The following is a 16,226-nucleotide window of genomic DNA, read 5'->3' as shown; positions in this document are numbered from 1 at the left end:
TTTCACATAGGACCCCTTGTTCGAAAGGAGCTTCTGAACTCTCTCGTCCATTGAATTTGTCAGGTTTTGGATGGTTTCTGCTTCAATTGTTTTGCATGAGGACAGAATACCCTCCCAGAGCGGTTGCTTAGATGTGAACTGCCTCCCGCCATCATAGACACTCCTTTTAATGATGCTCCAAAGGTTCTGAATGGGGTAGAGGTCAGGGGAGCATGGGGGTCACACCATAAGTTTGTCCCCTTTTATGCACATATCAGCCAGAGATGAAGATGTTTTATGTGCAGCATGAGATGGTGCACTATCATGCAGAAAAATGATCTTGCTGTGAAATACACGGTTCTTCTTCTTGAACCATGGCAGGAAGTGCTGTTTGAGAAAATCCACATACATTATGGAGTTCATCTTTAGCGCCTTCAGGGATCCTAAAGGGGCCGACAATCTCTCTCCCCATGATTCCAGCCCAAAACATTACTCCACCTCCTCCTTGTTGGCGCTGTAGCCGTGTTTGCGTGGGGTGTCCATCAACCAGCCATCCTCCACTCCATCCATCTGGACCATCGAGGTGGATAAAGGAGGTCGACAGGATGGCGTATGCACAGCTGCAAACCTCTGAAGGACCCTGCATCTTGTTGTTCGGGGGACGTTGGAGGCACAAGCAGCTTCAAAAACTTGTCTGCTGCTATGACAAGGCTTTTTTGCCGCTGCTCTTTCAACCTGACGTAATTGCCTGTAGGAAAGAGTCCTCAATTTGCCCTTATCAGCACGCACACGTGTGTACTGTGAATCAGCTACATACTTCTTGATTGCCAAGACACTTCATCCTGATCATCGCACAATGTTGATTGTAGTCATGCCTTGACCTAAACACTCCACAATTTGTTGCTTCTCAGCAGCCGACACATCCTGTTTCTTTCCCATTTTGGCAGAAAATGTAGGCTGCTTAATAATGTGAGAGAGCCTTCTTAAGTAGTCTTGCCTTTCATTGGACACACCTGCCAAACTAATTAGCACAGGTGTCTGCAATTGCTTACAGTGATATAAAGAGCCCTGACACACATCACCATCAATGAGTTTAACTGACAAACAAACAAATTCTTCCCTTATCACTCCTAAACACTTTTTGCATAATAATTTGGAACACAGTGTACATGTGCTTTTCCACAAAACACCAGTGGTTCACGTAGTGAATCTTACAGTTCTAACTTGCCAACCGTGGTCTGTATGGAATTGTTCAATAAAGGGCCCAAAATTAAGATAACATAGATGGGAGAGGTCTCTATGAATAGGAATTCCTAAGTATTTGATACCCTGTGAGGGCCAGGCAAAGGGAAAGTTGGACTGGATGGAATCCTATATGGATTTGGGGAGGGAGACATCGAGGGCCTCAGACTTCGCTGCATTGATTTTAAAATTTTACCATGTAACAAAGTGATCTATTTCAGCCATAACAGCAGGGATGGATATATGTGATTGAGTGATATATACTAGGACATCATCAGCAAATAGAGAGCACTTGTACTCGGTGCCTCCCACCTCAATCCACCTAATATTGGGGTTATGGCGAATTGATGAGAGCAGGTGCTCCGTCACTAGGATGTATAAGAGAGGGGACAGAGGACATCCCTGCCTTGTCCCATTGGTGATTGTGAAAGGTGATGAAAATGTTCTGACGCACCCCCTGGGCCTTGGGACACCCGGAGCCGGACCCTTTTTGGTGGATGCTGGTGGTTGTAGTCTTCGTGGCGGCGACCCGGTTCCGTGGCTCAGGGCGGTCAAACCAGTGGCGGAACTATTTATGTGGTTTTGATGTTTAAATGTCCGACTACGCCACCCGTGGATTGCGGTCAGAGTGAACCGCCGCTACAGGGCAGACCGCTGAGGCTGGTGTTGTGGGTGCAGCAGAGCGTAGCATAACTCCCCACGGGAGGAGTATAGCCTCAGGGCAGTGTATGCGGAGGATGGGGGTGATGGTGCAGGGCAGCAGCAGTAACGACACGGAGTCAGTGATGCAGTCCAGGGCCTTTACTCACAGTTCTTATTATCCAGACCACGTCTGCAGGTAACGGCTGCCCACGTCGTACTGTGCTCACCAGGTGAGGGGCTCAGACAACTCCCAGATAACTTTGGAGCACTTCACAGGACCCCCTTTGTGTGTCCTTTGTCTGGCCTTTCTTACCAACACTTCTGTCCGGCTGCCTCGGGCCTCCTCTTGGTAAACTTGGCGCCAGTTTCCCTGACCCTATGTGGTGCCTTCCTAGCGGGTGTAGCGAGCGGCTGCGCCACATAAAATGTCAGAGCCTCCGGTTTCTAGCTGAGGGTCATTTCCTGCCTCCACTAGTTCGGGGACCGGTCTCCCCCTTTGGCCTGACCCCTCCACGCAGGTGGATTCGGGCGTGCGGTGGCGACTCGCCCGTCTGCACCCCTGGGATCCCTTCATTCCTCGTTCCTGGAGCCTTCTCCGCTCCTCTTCCTTCCTTCTCCCTCTTCCAGGCCTGGGCCTCTGTTACTAGGCCCGCCTCCGGAGCAGAGCTCATGCAGAGCCCCTGCTCCCTGCCACTTCCGCTCAGACTTCTCTGCACTGAACTAAGATGGTGCCCACCTTTATACTCCCTTCTCAATGCACCCAGGAACTGCTTCCTCCCTGCTCCTGCACTACAGGGTTCCCCTTCCTCAGTGTTCCCTCCCCCCACTCCAGCCAGGGACAGGGACTGTCGTGCCCATCTCAGGGGCATATTGGTCGCTCTGCCCCACGGCAATGTGGTGTAAAGCATGCAGGTGTCGGGTCCTGATCCACACTCCATCCTTACCTGAGAGTGAGATATCACACCTCTGGGTGAGGTGCAATACGTCTGTAGCAACCGAGCCCTCAGGGTGCTACAGTTCCATTTATCTTCAGCCTAGGTGACGTATTGCGATACAGGGCCGTGATTTTGGCTATAAAAGGGTCCCCTAGACCCCTACCCCAAGCTTTTTAAGAGAATCATATATGGCGTGCCAGGAGACTCTATGGAATGCTTTCTCAGCATCCAACGAGAGTATCTAATTACAAATTTTTAACTGCATCTAGCCCAGGAAATACTTTGTGCCTAGTAGCAGTGTCTGCTAGTCAGCGGATTATCCCGGCTGTTAAGCAAGCTACACCACCTGTAGTTTAGACACTTAATTTTTTCAAAGGAAATGCTTCGGGACCATGGGATACTTAGTGAAGAGCATCAGGAGGCACCCCAAGGCATAGGGGCTGGGACTGGCAGTAGGATGCCTTGCGGTGGACAGCCGAGCTCGATCCTTATAAAAGCTTTTTAACTGCAGCAGCTTTAGTGGACGCTACTGGAGCTGGAATTACCGCGGCTGCTGGCATGAGACTTGCCCTCCAATAGATCCTTGTAAATGGATTTAAAGTGTATTCATTCAAATTAGAGAGACAATTTAAATTAAAAAGCTTAGAGCTGCCTCCACCACAGGGGGGCTCGCTCGACCCACCAGCGGACAGGCACCAGTATTGGGAGAGGGGGGCTGGCCGTCAGGATTCACCGCGGCTCTGGCACAAACCCGGCGACACGGAGGTGGCACGGGCAGGAGCGGACTGGCCGTGTCGGCTTCTCACTTTTTGGATTTTAGAAGGGCATGACATGCCTATATCTGTGTCTCCCCCTCCTTTTACTCCTCCACCTCTTTTATTTTCGCATGACTATATGTACTTGTCACTTTTCCATGTGTTAGTTATGTCTTCTGAGCAGTTTGTCAGCTTTTGGACACCTTTGAAGGTGTTTTCTATGTGTTTCTATGTGTTTTTGTTTGCCTGCCATTGGTTTTAACGGTGTTCGAAAGTGTTCGACGAACAGTTCGACGAACAGTTCGGCGAACACACGGGTGTTCGACGAACCGAACCGAACTCGAACACTACGGGGGTGGCTCAACACTAGTTAAGAGGAGACTTTGTGCAGCAGGCCTTCATGGTAAAATAGCTGCTAGGAAACCACAGCTGAGGACAGGCAACAAGCAGAAGAGACTTGTTTGGGCTAAAGAACACAAGGAATGGACATTAGACCAGCGGAAATCTGTGCTTTGGTATGATGAGTCCAAATTTGAGATCTTTGGTTCCAACCATCGTGTCTTTGTGCGACGCAGAAAAGGTGAACGGATGGACTCTACATGCCTGGTTCCCACCGTAAAGCATGTAGGAGGAGGTGTGATGGTGTGGGGGTGCTTTGCTGGTGACACTGTTGGGGATTTATTCAAAATTGAAGGCATACTGAACCAGCATGGCTACCACAGCATCTTGCAGCGGCATGCTATTCCATCCAGTTTGCATTTAGTTGGACCATCATTTATTTTTCAACAGGACAATGACCCCAAACACACCTCCAGGCTGTGTAAGGGCTATTTTACCAAGAAGGAGAGTGATGGGGTGCTACGCCAGATGACCTGGCCTCCACAGTCACCAGTCCTGAACCCAATCGAGATGGTTTGGGGTGAGCTGGACCCCAGAGTGAAGGCAAAAGGGCCAACAAGTGCTAAGCATCTCTGGGAACTCCTTCAAGATTGTTGGAAGACCAGTTCCGGTGACTACCTCTTGAAGCTCATCAAGAGAATGCCAAGAGTGTGCAAAGCAGTCATCAAAGCAAAAGGTGGCTACTTTGAAGAACCTAGAATATAAGACATATTTTCAGTTGTTTCACACTTTTTTGTTAAGTATATAATTCCACATGTGTTAATTCATAGTTTTGCTGCCTTCAGTGTGAATGTACAATTTTCATGGTCATGAAAATACAGAAAAATCTTTAAATGAGAAGGTGTGTCCAAACTTTTGGTCTGTACTGTATATATAAAGTATATGTTGTGGAATACCTAGACTAACAGGACTTTCAATGGACCCTCTTGTGCTTTATCATTCACTGCAGTCTGACACATACACTGCCTGCCTATAACTGATTATATGCAGCTGAATTAGTCCTCAGAAGGACTGTTGGTTCAGATGGATCTATATATATATATATATATATATGTTGTGGAATACCTATACTAACTATGAACAAGCAAATCCTCACGCAGCAGCAGCTCTCCCTATTCTGCCTGTTCCCGGAGTAAAATGTGATGAGCATGGTGGTGCCCGGTCTTATATACACCTGACACATGCTGTGCCGCCAGCCAATCACTGTAATGCCACAACTACCATGGCTACTGCATTACAGTGTGTGACAGGCAATCCCTGCATGTTCACTGGCCCTCTGAAGAGCACCAAACATGCAGGGAGGGGACCTGAGCTCCCGCCCGAGCAACCCGGAAATACTCGTCGAAATCGTCGAGCACAGTGATGCTCAGGCGAGTACCGAGCAGTGGCCAGCGCGTTCACTCATCACTAATTATTATTATTATTACATGTAACACATATCTGCTAAACACCAATAACATCTTTTATGTTTACACAGGTAATTATATCTACTAAAACAGCTTTTGATGGGAGTGGAGTGGGAATCTTCACCCACCCCCTCACATGTGACTGCGATCTCCAAGACATATTAATTTTAACACTGCCTGATTTCGGTGAGTCCTGGCTGCGCAGTAGGGAGGTGGGGGGGATTCTCTCTGCACTGTTGGAACTTGTATCTTATTAAGGCAGAGATTGAGGGCACAGGTGGAGGCCCTAGAGGAGGTGGAAGAGGCAGAAGCAATGGAGGAAGTGTTAGATACAGAGGTTTGTTCAGCAAGCCTTGGGAATTCCAACACTTGTGGAGCAGCCCCTTCCCCTCCTGCTCCCACATCTACCAGAGTCACCCAGTGTCAGTTAGATGTAACGCCCTTGGCCATGCTTACTCGTTCAGGTGTCTGTGGTGAAATGCACCCTGGCACACATAGATTTAGACAATGAATGGGTGATGTTGTCTCTGCGACATGCTGGTGTAGCACAGGCACAACTTTCTTAGGGAAGTAATGGTGACTGGGCAACTGGTACTGGGGGACTGCAACGGCCATCAGATTTTGGAACACTTCTGTATTCACCAGGCGGAAAGGCAGCATTTCCGTGGCCAACAGATTGGAGATCATGGAGTTCAACCTCTTAGCTTTGTCATGTGTGGGAAGAAACAATCTTTTATGTGACCACAACTATCAAGGGCTGGCAGCAGTGCTGAGAGAGGGCGGAGTATGGTGAACCGGACAAACTGCTGGACCGTGAGTGAGGTGCAGGCGCAGATGTTACGGTGGATTGAGAAACATGTGGTGTGCTCGGTGAAACAAACACAGCAGGCATGTCCGCTTCCATTACAGCTGACGTGCTGTCACTCAGCCTGACTGGAGCGGGTAAACAAGTGGAGATTCTGTGGTCAGAGACCTGCGTGACAACACTTGGCATGGTAACAGAGGAGGGGGAAGAAGCAGCAGATATGGTTGATGGGGTGGCCGATGGTTGGTGAGGCCCGTTGGTCCACATTTTATTGCATTGAGATTGCAGAGTAACGCATTTTGAGAATGCATTTGATGGTTCATGACTCTAGCAGTCAAATTATTGTAATTTTTCCTTCTACTAAGTAATTTTTTGCAGAGTTGGCAGATAATGTGAGTTGGCTCATCCTTTGTGGTGTCAAAAAAGGTCCAGACTAGGCAACCCTTGCAACCCCGGCAAGCTGTAGACCCGTGACCGCTGCTGGCCACAACCGCAGTTATGGCTAAGTATGCCGTGCTTGTCGTGATTGCATCACTCAGTGTCTGTGCGGGAAGCTGCAACATAACCTCCTTGTCTTCCTCCTGCTCCTCTACTGAGCTTCTCAGCTATGTGCCTTTAGGTTCACATCAAGTGAGATCTACAACCTTATCATCATCCTCTCTGTTCTCCCATTTCGTGCCCTGAGAGTCACCCTATACCTCTTCCTGCCCTGACAGCACAGTACAGTCTGCATGAGCCTCAGGTATCTGAGTCTCATAAGAATTAACTTCACCTCTGGGGGTTAACATCTGGTGACGAGGATCAGGATTCTGCTCGGACCTTACTTCGTCCTGCCCTGAATCCAACAGTAAACAATTTTGGCATTGGTGCAGATGCTTTCCTTCTCTTGACTCTGTGAATCTTTGGAGAAGACATCTGATGCCCATGGCATAGAATGGGTGAACAGCTGTGCAGACTCGCCATCTGTGGTACCCCACAGTCAGTTGGGCAGTTGGAGAGTTGTGATGTGCGGGGAAACAAAGGTAATTGGGGTGTCAACTCTGAGGACTATACTGTGTGTGATGTTGAGGTGGAGGAAGAGAAGAGGCCACTTGCAGCAGCACTTGCCATCCACTGGAGCACCTGCTCTTTCTTGCCCTCATCTACAAGGAGTACTGCTGTGCGGCTGCCAAAGAAAGGGAGTGGAGTAGCCCGTCCAGTAAAAGAAGTTGTCAGTTGTCTTTGTGACGCGCCCCTGGGCCTGTGTCGCGCTGCGTTGCGCACGCGGGAGCTTACCCGGAGCCGGATCTCTTGAGGGTTGTAGTCTCGTGGCGGTGACCCGGTCCGTGCCCAGGGAGTCAAACTGAGCGGCGATGTAACAGCGGTAGATGTAGGACGACTACGCCACCCGTTGAATGCAGCTATGGATCTGCCGCTGCAGGACAGTCCGCTGAGGCCGGTGGATGGATGGTGCAGCGTAGATGGTATAACCCCCAACGGGAGGGGTATGGCCTCAGGGCAGCAGATGTGGATGATGGGGGTAGCAGGAACCACTCAGAGACGGTGCGGTGTAATTCAGGGTCTTTACTGGTAACAACGATAGACCCTCCCTGTTAGAACCTTGCTGTTAGGTTTTTTTTCCTTTGCTGGTCACATGACCTTGTTGGCCTATTTAGTCCTGCTCCGCCCTTCTGGCTTTGCTGGACTTCATTGTATATCTACTTTCTAGCTAGCCTGTGCTCTGTATCTAACTCTGTTAGTTTGCTTGGTCTACGGACCTCTATGTTCTATCTATTTTGTTTGTTCGTCTGTCTGCTACTATTTCTGTTAGGAGGTGTCCCATATTCCTCCCAGTCCTTAGTACTTGTAGGGATTCCCTCCCCACATCTATAGGTCTTCGTACAGACTAGATTAGGACTTTAGCAGGTCTGATCGCAGAATCAGGTTCCCTGTTACATCGTAGGGATTCAGCTGAGTCTCATAGTAGGGACAGATCTCCTCTCTTTCCTTAGCTTTGGTAGCAGAACATAACAGTAAGTCCAGCCAGCAAATTCTCTAAGGAAAGATTTTTCTGTTCCATCATGGTGTCGGTTCAGGATTTGGCTCATCGCCTGAAGGGACTCTCTCTGCAGGTGGCCGAGCTCCGTCAGCACGTGAGTAACTGTCCTGGAGCACATTTCTTGGAGCCTAAGGTATGTTTGCCGGATTTATTTTTTGGTGAACACCGAGAATTTTTTTCATTTAAAAATGCTTGCTTATTGTATTTTCGTTTGAGACCTAAGTCCTCTGGGGATGAATCCCAGCGCGTAGGGTTCATAATGTCACTTTTGCGCAAAGAGCCTCAGGAGTGGGCCTTTTCTTTGCAACCTAGTGATTCATGCTTCAGATCAGTGGATAGTTTTTTTTCTGCTTTGGGACTATTATATGATGATCCTGACCGTGTCGCATCAGCTGAGACTGAGTTGAGACGTCTAAAACAAGGATCGGGTAATGTGGAAAAATATTGTACACATTTTCGTCGTTGGTCCACTCAAACAGGGTGGAACGATTCTGCTCTGAAAAGTCTATTTCTTGCTGGGCTCAGTGAAAGGGTTAAAGACCTGCTAATTGCTTATCCTACACCTGAAGATTTGCAACAGGCTATGCAATTAGCTATACGGGTGGATAGAAGACTGCGTGCTTGGGTTAATGAGAGCAAATCCTCTGCTATGTCAGTTTCTGGTTATGATAATGTGTGTACTAACAGTGGTGAACCGATGGAGATTGGATCGGTGGCACCTCGCTCTCAAGAAAAAGACCGTCGTTTTTCGCAAGGCTTGTGTTTCTATTGCGGAAAATCTGGTCATTTGATTAAAGGCTGTGAGCTTCGTATGAAGAAAGAAAAAAAAATGGTCAGTCACGCCCGTATTGCCTGTTTAAATTCCAAGGGTATATTTTTAGCTGCTTCCACGATTGCTCAGGAAAAATTAATGGAATTTCGGGTGTTTGTTGATTGCGGGTCTACACTGAATGTAATTGATGGGGGATTCGTGGAAAAACTCAATTTAAAACCTGAACCTTTGTCATCCCCCATTGCTGTGGTTTCTGTGGATGGCTCCCCTTTGAAGAATATTACTCTCAAGGTCAGTGAATTTCCTCTCACTATTAATGGTGTTCACCATGAGAAATTGGATTTGGTAGTGTTGAATAACTTGCCTTCTCCAGTAATATTGGGTTTGCCCTGGTTAAAATTCCACAATCCTGTACTGGATTGGTCTACCAGTGAAATTAAATCCTGGAGCCATAAATGTTATGACAAGTGTTGTAACGGGCGTATTGCAGCTTTGGATAGGGGAGAATTGCCTGTTCCTATTCAGGATTTTTGGAGAGTTTTTTCTGAGAAGGATTCGCAGGTTTTGCCTCCCCATAGAGACTATGATTGTTCTATTGAATTTGTTCCTGGAGCGACTCTTCCTAAGAGTCGTTTATTTAACCTTACTATTCCTGAGAGGAAGGCTTTGGAGGAATACATACAGACAAGCTTGGCCGCCGGTCACATTAGGCCCTCTAAGTCTCCTGTGGCGGTTGGATTTTTTTTTGTAAAAAAAAGGACGGCGGTTTACGTCCTTGTCTGGATTTTCGTGAGATTAACAAAATTACGGTACGCAATCCTTACCCACTGCCATTGATTCCTGATCTGTTTAACCAGTTATTGGGGGCCAAGTGGTTCTCTAAAATTGACCTTAAGGGGGCATACAATCTGTTGCGCATGAAGGAGGGTGATGAATGGAAGACTGCTTTTAACACTCCTGTGGGTCATTTTGAGAATCTGGTTATGCCTTTTGGTCTTACTAATGCTCCTGCATTTTTTCAGAATCTGATTAATGACATCCTTAGACCTTTGATCGGTAAAAATGTGGTTGTGTATTTGGATGACATTTTGATTTATTCGCCAGATCTGGAGTCTCATTGGCGGAGCGTACGTGAGGTATTACAGTTATTAATGGACAATTCGCTTTTTGCTAAGCTGGAGAAATGTGAGTTCGCTGTACAGAGAATTAGTTTTTTGGGCTACATTATCTCCAGCAAAGGTTTTGAGATGGATCCGGTTAAGGTTCAGGCTGTGCAGGAATGGCCTAGGCCTATTGGTTTGAAATCGATACAGAGGTTTTTGGGTTTCGCCAATTACTATAGAAAGTTCATAAAAAATTTTTCTAGTATTGTCAAACCTCTGACTGATCTCACCAGGAAAGGTGCTGATGCAGTTCAGTGGTCTTCTGAGGCCATTGAAGCTTTTGTGTATCTCAAGGAGAGGTTCACCTCTGCTCCCATCCTTATGCAGCCTGATGTTACTAGGCCGTTTTTGGTTGAGGTTGATGCTTCCTCTGTGGGGGTTGGCGCAGTATTGTCTCAGGATAACGGGGATGGATTACATCCCTGTGCCTTTTTTTCAAAAAAATTTTCGGAGACTGAATTGAATTACGATATTGGTAATCGGGAATTATTGGCTATTAAACTCGCATTTGAACACTGGCGCCACTTCTTGGAAGGTGCGGAATTTCCCGTTCAGGTTCTTATGGATCATAAAAATCTGATATATCTTGATGCTGCCAAGCGCCTGAATGCCCGTCAGGCTAGGTGGGCACTGTTTTTCTCGCGGTTTAATTTCTCCGTTACTTACATCCCTGGTACTAAGAATGTAAAGGCGGATGCCTTGTCTCGCAGTTTTTCTCCCATAGTCGGTGCTGAGAAAGAGGAAAACATTTTACAAGAAGGTGTTGTGATAGCTGCTTTAGACTCCGTTTTGGAAGATGAGATTCTTAAAGCTCAGGAGAATGCCCCATCTAACACTCCTCATGGGAGGTTGTTTGTGCCTGAGACCTTTAGGAGAGATTTGTTTGTTGAGTGTCACGAATCTCGGTTGGCAGGTCATCCCGGAATCTCTGAGACCAAGAGACTGGTGGGTCGCAGTTTTTGGTGGCCTGGATGGCAGAAGGAAGTCATTAAGTGGGTGCGCCAATGTACTATATGTGCTAGATCTAAGTCCTCACATACTCCTGCTGCGGGGTTGCTTTGTCCTTTGGAGGTCCCCAGTGCTCCTTGGACACATTTGGCTATGGACTTTATAACTGACCTTCCCCCCTCTGAGGGTTTTACTGTCATCTGGGTGGTCGTGGACCGTTTTAGCAAGATGTGTCACTTGGTTCCCTTCGTCAAACTGCCCTGCGCTAAAACTCTCGCTAAGGCCTTTGTCAAGGAAATTGTCAGACTTCATGGCGTTCCTACTGACATTGTTTCTGATAGGGGTCCTCAGTTCGTGGCTCGTTTTTGGCGTGCCTTTTGTGACAGGTTGGGAATTCATTTGTCGTTTTCGTCCGGATATCATCCTGAATCTAATGGCCAGACAGAAAGGAAAAACCAGGATGTTGAGCAGTTCTTGCGTTGTTTTGTGGCAGACAATCAGGAGGGGTGGTCTGAGTTTCTGCCACTTGCCGAATTTGCTCTGAACAATCATACATCTTCTTCTGCTGGTTGTTCGCCTTTTTTTTGTTGTTCTGGGAGACATCCGTCGTTTGGGTCGTTCTCCAAGTTGGGATCTGCCGTGCCTGAGGAGGAGAATTTTTCCGGTGATTTGGAAAGAGTTTGGACGGATGTGCGTGGTAATCTTCAGGAGGCCAACAGAAAATCTAAAGACTACTTTGATAGGAAACGACAGGAGGTTTTGTTCGCTGTTGGTGACATGGTTTGGTTGTCCTCTAGGAATCTGCGGTTGAGGATTCCTTCTAAGAAATTGGGTCCCAAGTTTGTAGGGCCCTTTAAGGTGCTTCAGGTTGTCAACCAATCTGCTGTTAGGTTGGAGGTTCCTACCTCCTGGAGAATTAATCCGGTCTTTCATGTCTCTCTGTTAAAAAAAGCTGTTGTGTCGGATGGTGACGCCTCTGCCTCTGTTCCTCCGGTGGTGGAGGACGGGGAATATGAAATTTCTCGCATCCTTGACTCTAGACGGTATAGAGGTAGTTTGCAGTATCTTGTGGCCTGGAAAGGTTTCGGACCCGAGGATAACTCTTGGGTGAGGTCAGATGATGTTTCCGCGTCCAGACTTATCAGAGCGTTTCACAGGAGATTTCCTGATAAGCCTGGTCCTAGGGGATCCGGAGGATCCTCTTAGAAGGGGGGGTACTGTTAGAACCTTGCTGTTAGGTTTTTTTTCCTTTGCTGGTCACATGACCTTGTTGGCCTATTTAGTCCTGCTCCACCCTTCTGGCTTTGCTGGACTTCATTGTATATCTACTTTCTAGCTAGCCTGTGCTCTGTATCTAACTCTCTTAGTTTGCTTGGTCTACGGACCTCTATGTTCTATCTATTTTGTTTGTTCGTCTGTCTGCTACTATTTCTGTTAGGAGGTGTCCCATATTCCTCCCAGTCCTTAGTACTTGTAGGGATTCCCTCCCCACATCTATAGGTCTTCGTACAGACTAGATTAGGACTTTAGCAGGTCTGATCGCAGGATCAGGTTCCCTGTTACATCGTAGGGATTCAGCTGAGTCTCATAGTAGGGACAGATCTCCTCTCTTTCCTTAGTTTTGGTAGCAGAACATAACACTCCCGGAGTACTTGCTAGTGAACGGGGCCTGGTCAGTCCTTGAGCAGATGGGATCTCCCCTGGCCAGGCGGAGTTGTAGGCCTCCCAAACTGACTGTACTCTTCTGGCTACCTTGCTAGAAGCGGATATAAGTAGCCCACGTCCCTGAGTGTACCGTGTGGTGCTCACCCGTATGGCCGGTGACTCGGGGCCTTCTAATGGCTTCCGCTCCACGATGGCGGTGCTGGTCCCACGCGTGTGACCGTGCCTTCGGGTTTCTGGGCCTGAGGACCTGAAATCCCCTGCCGGTCGGCTTCTGCTGCTGGGTAAGAGTTAGTCCCCACAGCCTCGGACGCCGGGTCCGGTAAGAAAGCTTCTCAGTCAGGGCGAGCTCTGCAGCTGCCAGCCCCTGACTCGTAGTAATATTGCTTCTGCTGTTTCTTGTCTCTACTCTCCTTGACTGATAACCCTGCTTCAGCCCCGGGTTTATATAGGGGAAGTTCTTCCCCTCCCAAGACTGGGCAGGAGGTGTGGCATGCACAGGATCCCCGACCAAAGGACCTCCCACCTGCTCTCAGACATAACATTACATTACTGTGGAAACCAGACCCACTGGGGTGCCACATTTGGATAGGACAAGACGGTGTGGAAGCACTAGATGCAGTAGAGCCAAAGTGTGGACAGCACATACACAGCCACCTTAGCTGCAAGAGTGCAGTAGCACACAGCAACAACAGTGTAGAAATTCATAGCACACACATAGCTTAGATGCAGGAGGGATTTTTCCTCTAATCAGCACCCATCAATTTAATGTTAAAGACCCTGGAGAGATCTATTTATGATCTATGTCGCATAAGTCCTTTCACCCTTAATGTTTGGCCACATGTCTGAAGCATGCCTTTGCAATAAATAAACTGTTTGTATCCTTGTGCGGTGATTTAGTCTCCTAACTAATCACGGGTTCCAAACCCCTCTTTACCAGCATCTCCACAAACCCATTGCGCGTAGGACAATTTCCTCTACCAACAGAGTTGTGTAGGCAATCAACAGAGTTGAAGGTGTGGACATCATCAGGAATAGCAGAGATAAGTTAGTTATCAGGTAACTTGATTCGTTAAGAGTTGAAAGTACGTACAGTAGTGGGATTAGCAGGGCTAAGCTACTAGTAAAAGCTGGGTGCAGGATAGCACTTAGGAGTAGCTGAGAAAATAATCAGACTCCTGGATGATGCAGAGACAAGTGGGAAATTACACTTGACTCCCAGAAAGCTCATAGTAGCAGAGTGCACATCTACCGGAGTACTGATCCAGCCTTAGTGACATCGGACCTACATGCCGGGCTACTGTAGTACCTGGCGCGGACTAACACAGAGCAAACCTGCCATAGGGGTAAGAAGCAGAATACGGCGCTGCACCTGGGACATGTGAGTAGCAATATTGATGCTATACTGGTTCATTTAAGATGTCTGATGGATAAGAAAAGGTAACCATATTGATAAGTGGAAATAAATCATACAAATCATATAAGAAACTCTGTAACATATCTTATCAAAGGAATATACTTTTTTCCAATTATGAGCCAACTATTTTCCTCCTATTTTCCTAAGAGTATGATCTCACATAGAGCTGGATTCACAACTACACTGCTAGGTACTGCTGTATAATGTCCTCCACGTTGCTGTTGCTTAATGACCGCAAAGATAAATTCAAAGCTACTCTGCTCAGTTTTCCTATAAAATGACCTCCATGCTTTTGCCACTGCTTTCTAGTAAGTGTGTTATCTAATCCAGAGATGGATTCTCAGCTACACAGCTCAGTATTGCTGTATAATATCCTCCATGCTTCTGAGCATGTGCTACATAGTGACAGAATAGCAAGAATCCCTCATGTGCGGGAGTAGGATACATGAGAGATATTATAGCATCTGGTCTGTTCCTACTAGCTCAGCGACATCTGAAAATTTGGGATAGAGCCTGGGAAACTGCAGGACACCTGCGATTTAATGACCAGAGGTAGTTTTATTCCTTATTCACACATGACAGCTTGTTCTGAACAGTCACCTAAAGCAGAAGACATTGTTTAAGGATTTTGTAATTTTTCCACCCCCACAGTTTTGGGCAGAGCTGGCCTGCAGCGTAACCTGAATTTCTTGCATCACTGTTTAATCAGTTGAATAAAGGATACAGGACAAAGGTTGCTGCAATCTAATTGGAAGAACTTCAGCGTTACACAAGTACAAGAGTAAATATACATATATATATATATATATATATATATATATATATATGTATATATATATATATACAGGGAGAGGTGGCTTTATAACTCCACTCAGCCCGGAGAGCTCCACAAGCTGCTGGTGAGTATTACATCTATAATTTCTACCTAGTCTTCTGTCCATGCTACAATTCAAATAATCTCTCCTCGTGCTGACTTCTTGTATTTTATCTAAACAAACAAAGCTTAAGTGTAAAGTATGCGAGCGATAAAGGACAGCGTCCTGAGGCTCTGATAAAACAGAAGGCATATTTGAGACTAATAGAGAGACTCAGCGATAATCTTACCAATGCTCATTCCCAATTATTGGCCCCTGTAAACATGTCTGTGATCACTTGACAAACAAACATTATGATCAGACGTTTTATGCCGACATAAGAATAGCTGTTATTGGCAGAACATCGCACTCCTCCACTTTCTTCCTTTCTTTTCCAACCTAGTAACATTATTTTGTATTACTACTTTTCTTTTCTTTATTCTTCTTTGTGTCTGATTCATGTCCTAATCCTGAATTTCCTCTTCTCTTTACATCCTTTTCCTTCTTGTTTTTCTTTTTTGTCACTTATGCTCCTCTTACTTTTCATCTACTTTGTGTTTCCTTCTACTCTTCATTCTCTTCCTTCTTTACCTATTTCTATTTTTCCTTTTTTCTTGCCCTCCTTTATGTTCATTTTCTCTATTACATATTTCCTTGTTCCTTTTTTTTCTTGTTCATTTTTCTCCTTTATTTACTTTTATTTGTCCTTTTCATTTCCTGCTTCTTATTCCTCTCCTCATTGCTCTTCCCATCTTCATTTTTTGACTTACCTTTTTGTCTTATCTTCCTCCATGGTTTCTTTCTTTCCTTTCTCCACCTCCTTTTCTATTTTTTTCATCTTCTTCTCTTCTTTTCCTTTCTTCTTCCAACTGTTCTTTTATTAATTTTTATTTCTTCCTCTTTTTTCCTTCTTCTATTTTTTCATTTTCATCTCTTCTTATATTCCTGCTTGTTGTCCTTCTTCTTCATCTTTTTCCTTTCTCCTTCTCCATTTCATCTTTCCTTTTCTCCCCTTGTTCTATTTTTGATTTTCCTCTTCTCTTTGTGTTTTCCTTCTTCATATTTTCTTTTCTTTTTCCATTTTGTCTTTCATCTTCCATATTCAGTTTCTTCTCCTCATTATTCTTATTTGCTCTCTGATCTTTTCCTTTTTTAATTACCACACAATACCTCCCTCTACTTTTCTTCTACTTCTCATTGCTCTTATTC

The 16,226-nt window shown here is 46.2% G+C and overlaps 1 protein-coding gene across 2 annotated transcripts in view; it reads left to right on the top strand.

Annotated features, from left to right (window-relative positions):
• Positions 1 to 14,904: 14,904 nt before the first annotated feature.
• Positions 14,905 to 16,226, top strand: part of LOC141153489 (alpha-1-antitrypsin-like) — a 390,164-nt gene continuing 388,842 nt past the window's right edge. The window contains exon 1 of one of the 2 annotated variants that reach the window (XM_073638326.1): positions 14,905 to 15,062. The gene's annotated coding sequence lies outside the window, so the exon portion shown is untranslated. The remainder of the gene's footprint in view (positions 15,063 to 16,226) is intronic. The other variant, XM_073638325.1, reaches the window with a different exon arrangement.

This window comes from Phyllobates terribilis, unplaced genomic scaffold (assembly GCF_046119375.1).
Source record: "Phyllobates terribilis strain yellow unplaced genomic scaffold, ASM4611937v1 Scaffold_7__3_contigs__length_470593459, whole genome shotgun sequence".
In the NCBI taxonomy this organism is placed as follows: domain Eukaryota; kingdom Metazoa; phylum Chordata; class Amphibia; order Anura; family Dendrobatidae; genus Phyllobates; species Phyllobates terribilis.
Note: the sequence above shows the minus strand (reverse complement) of the source record. Positions and strands in the feature narration are given on the sequence as shown.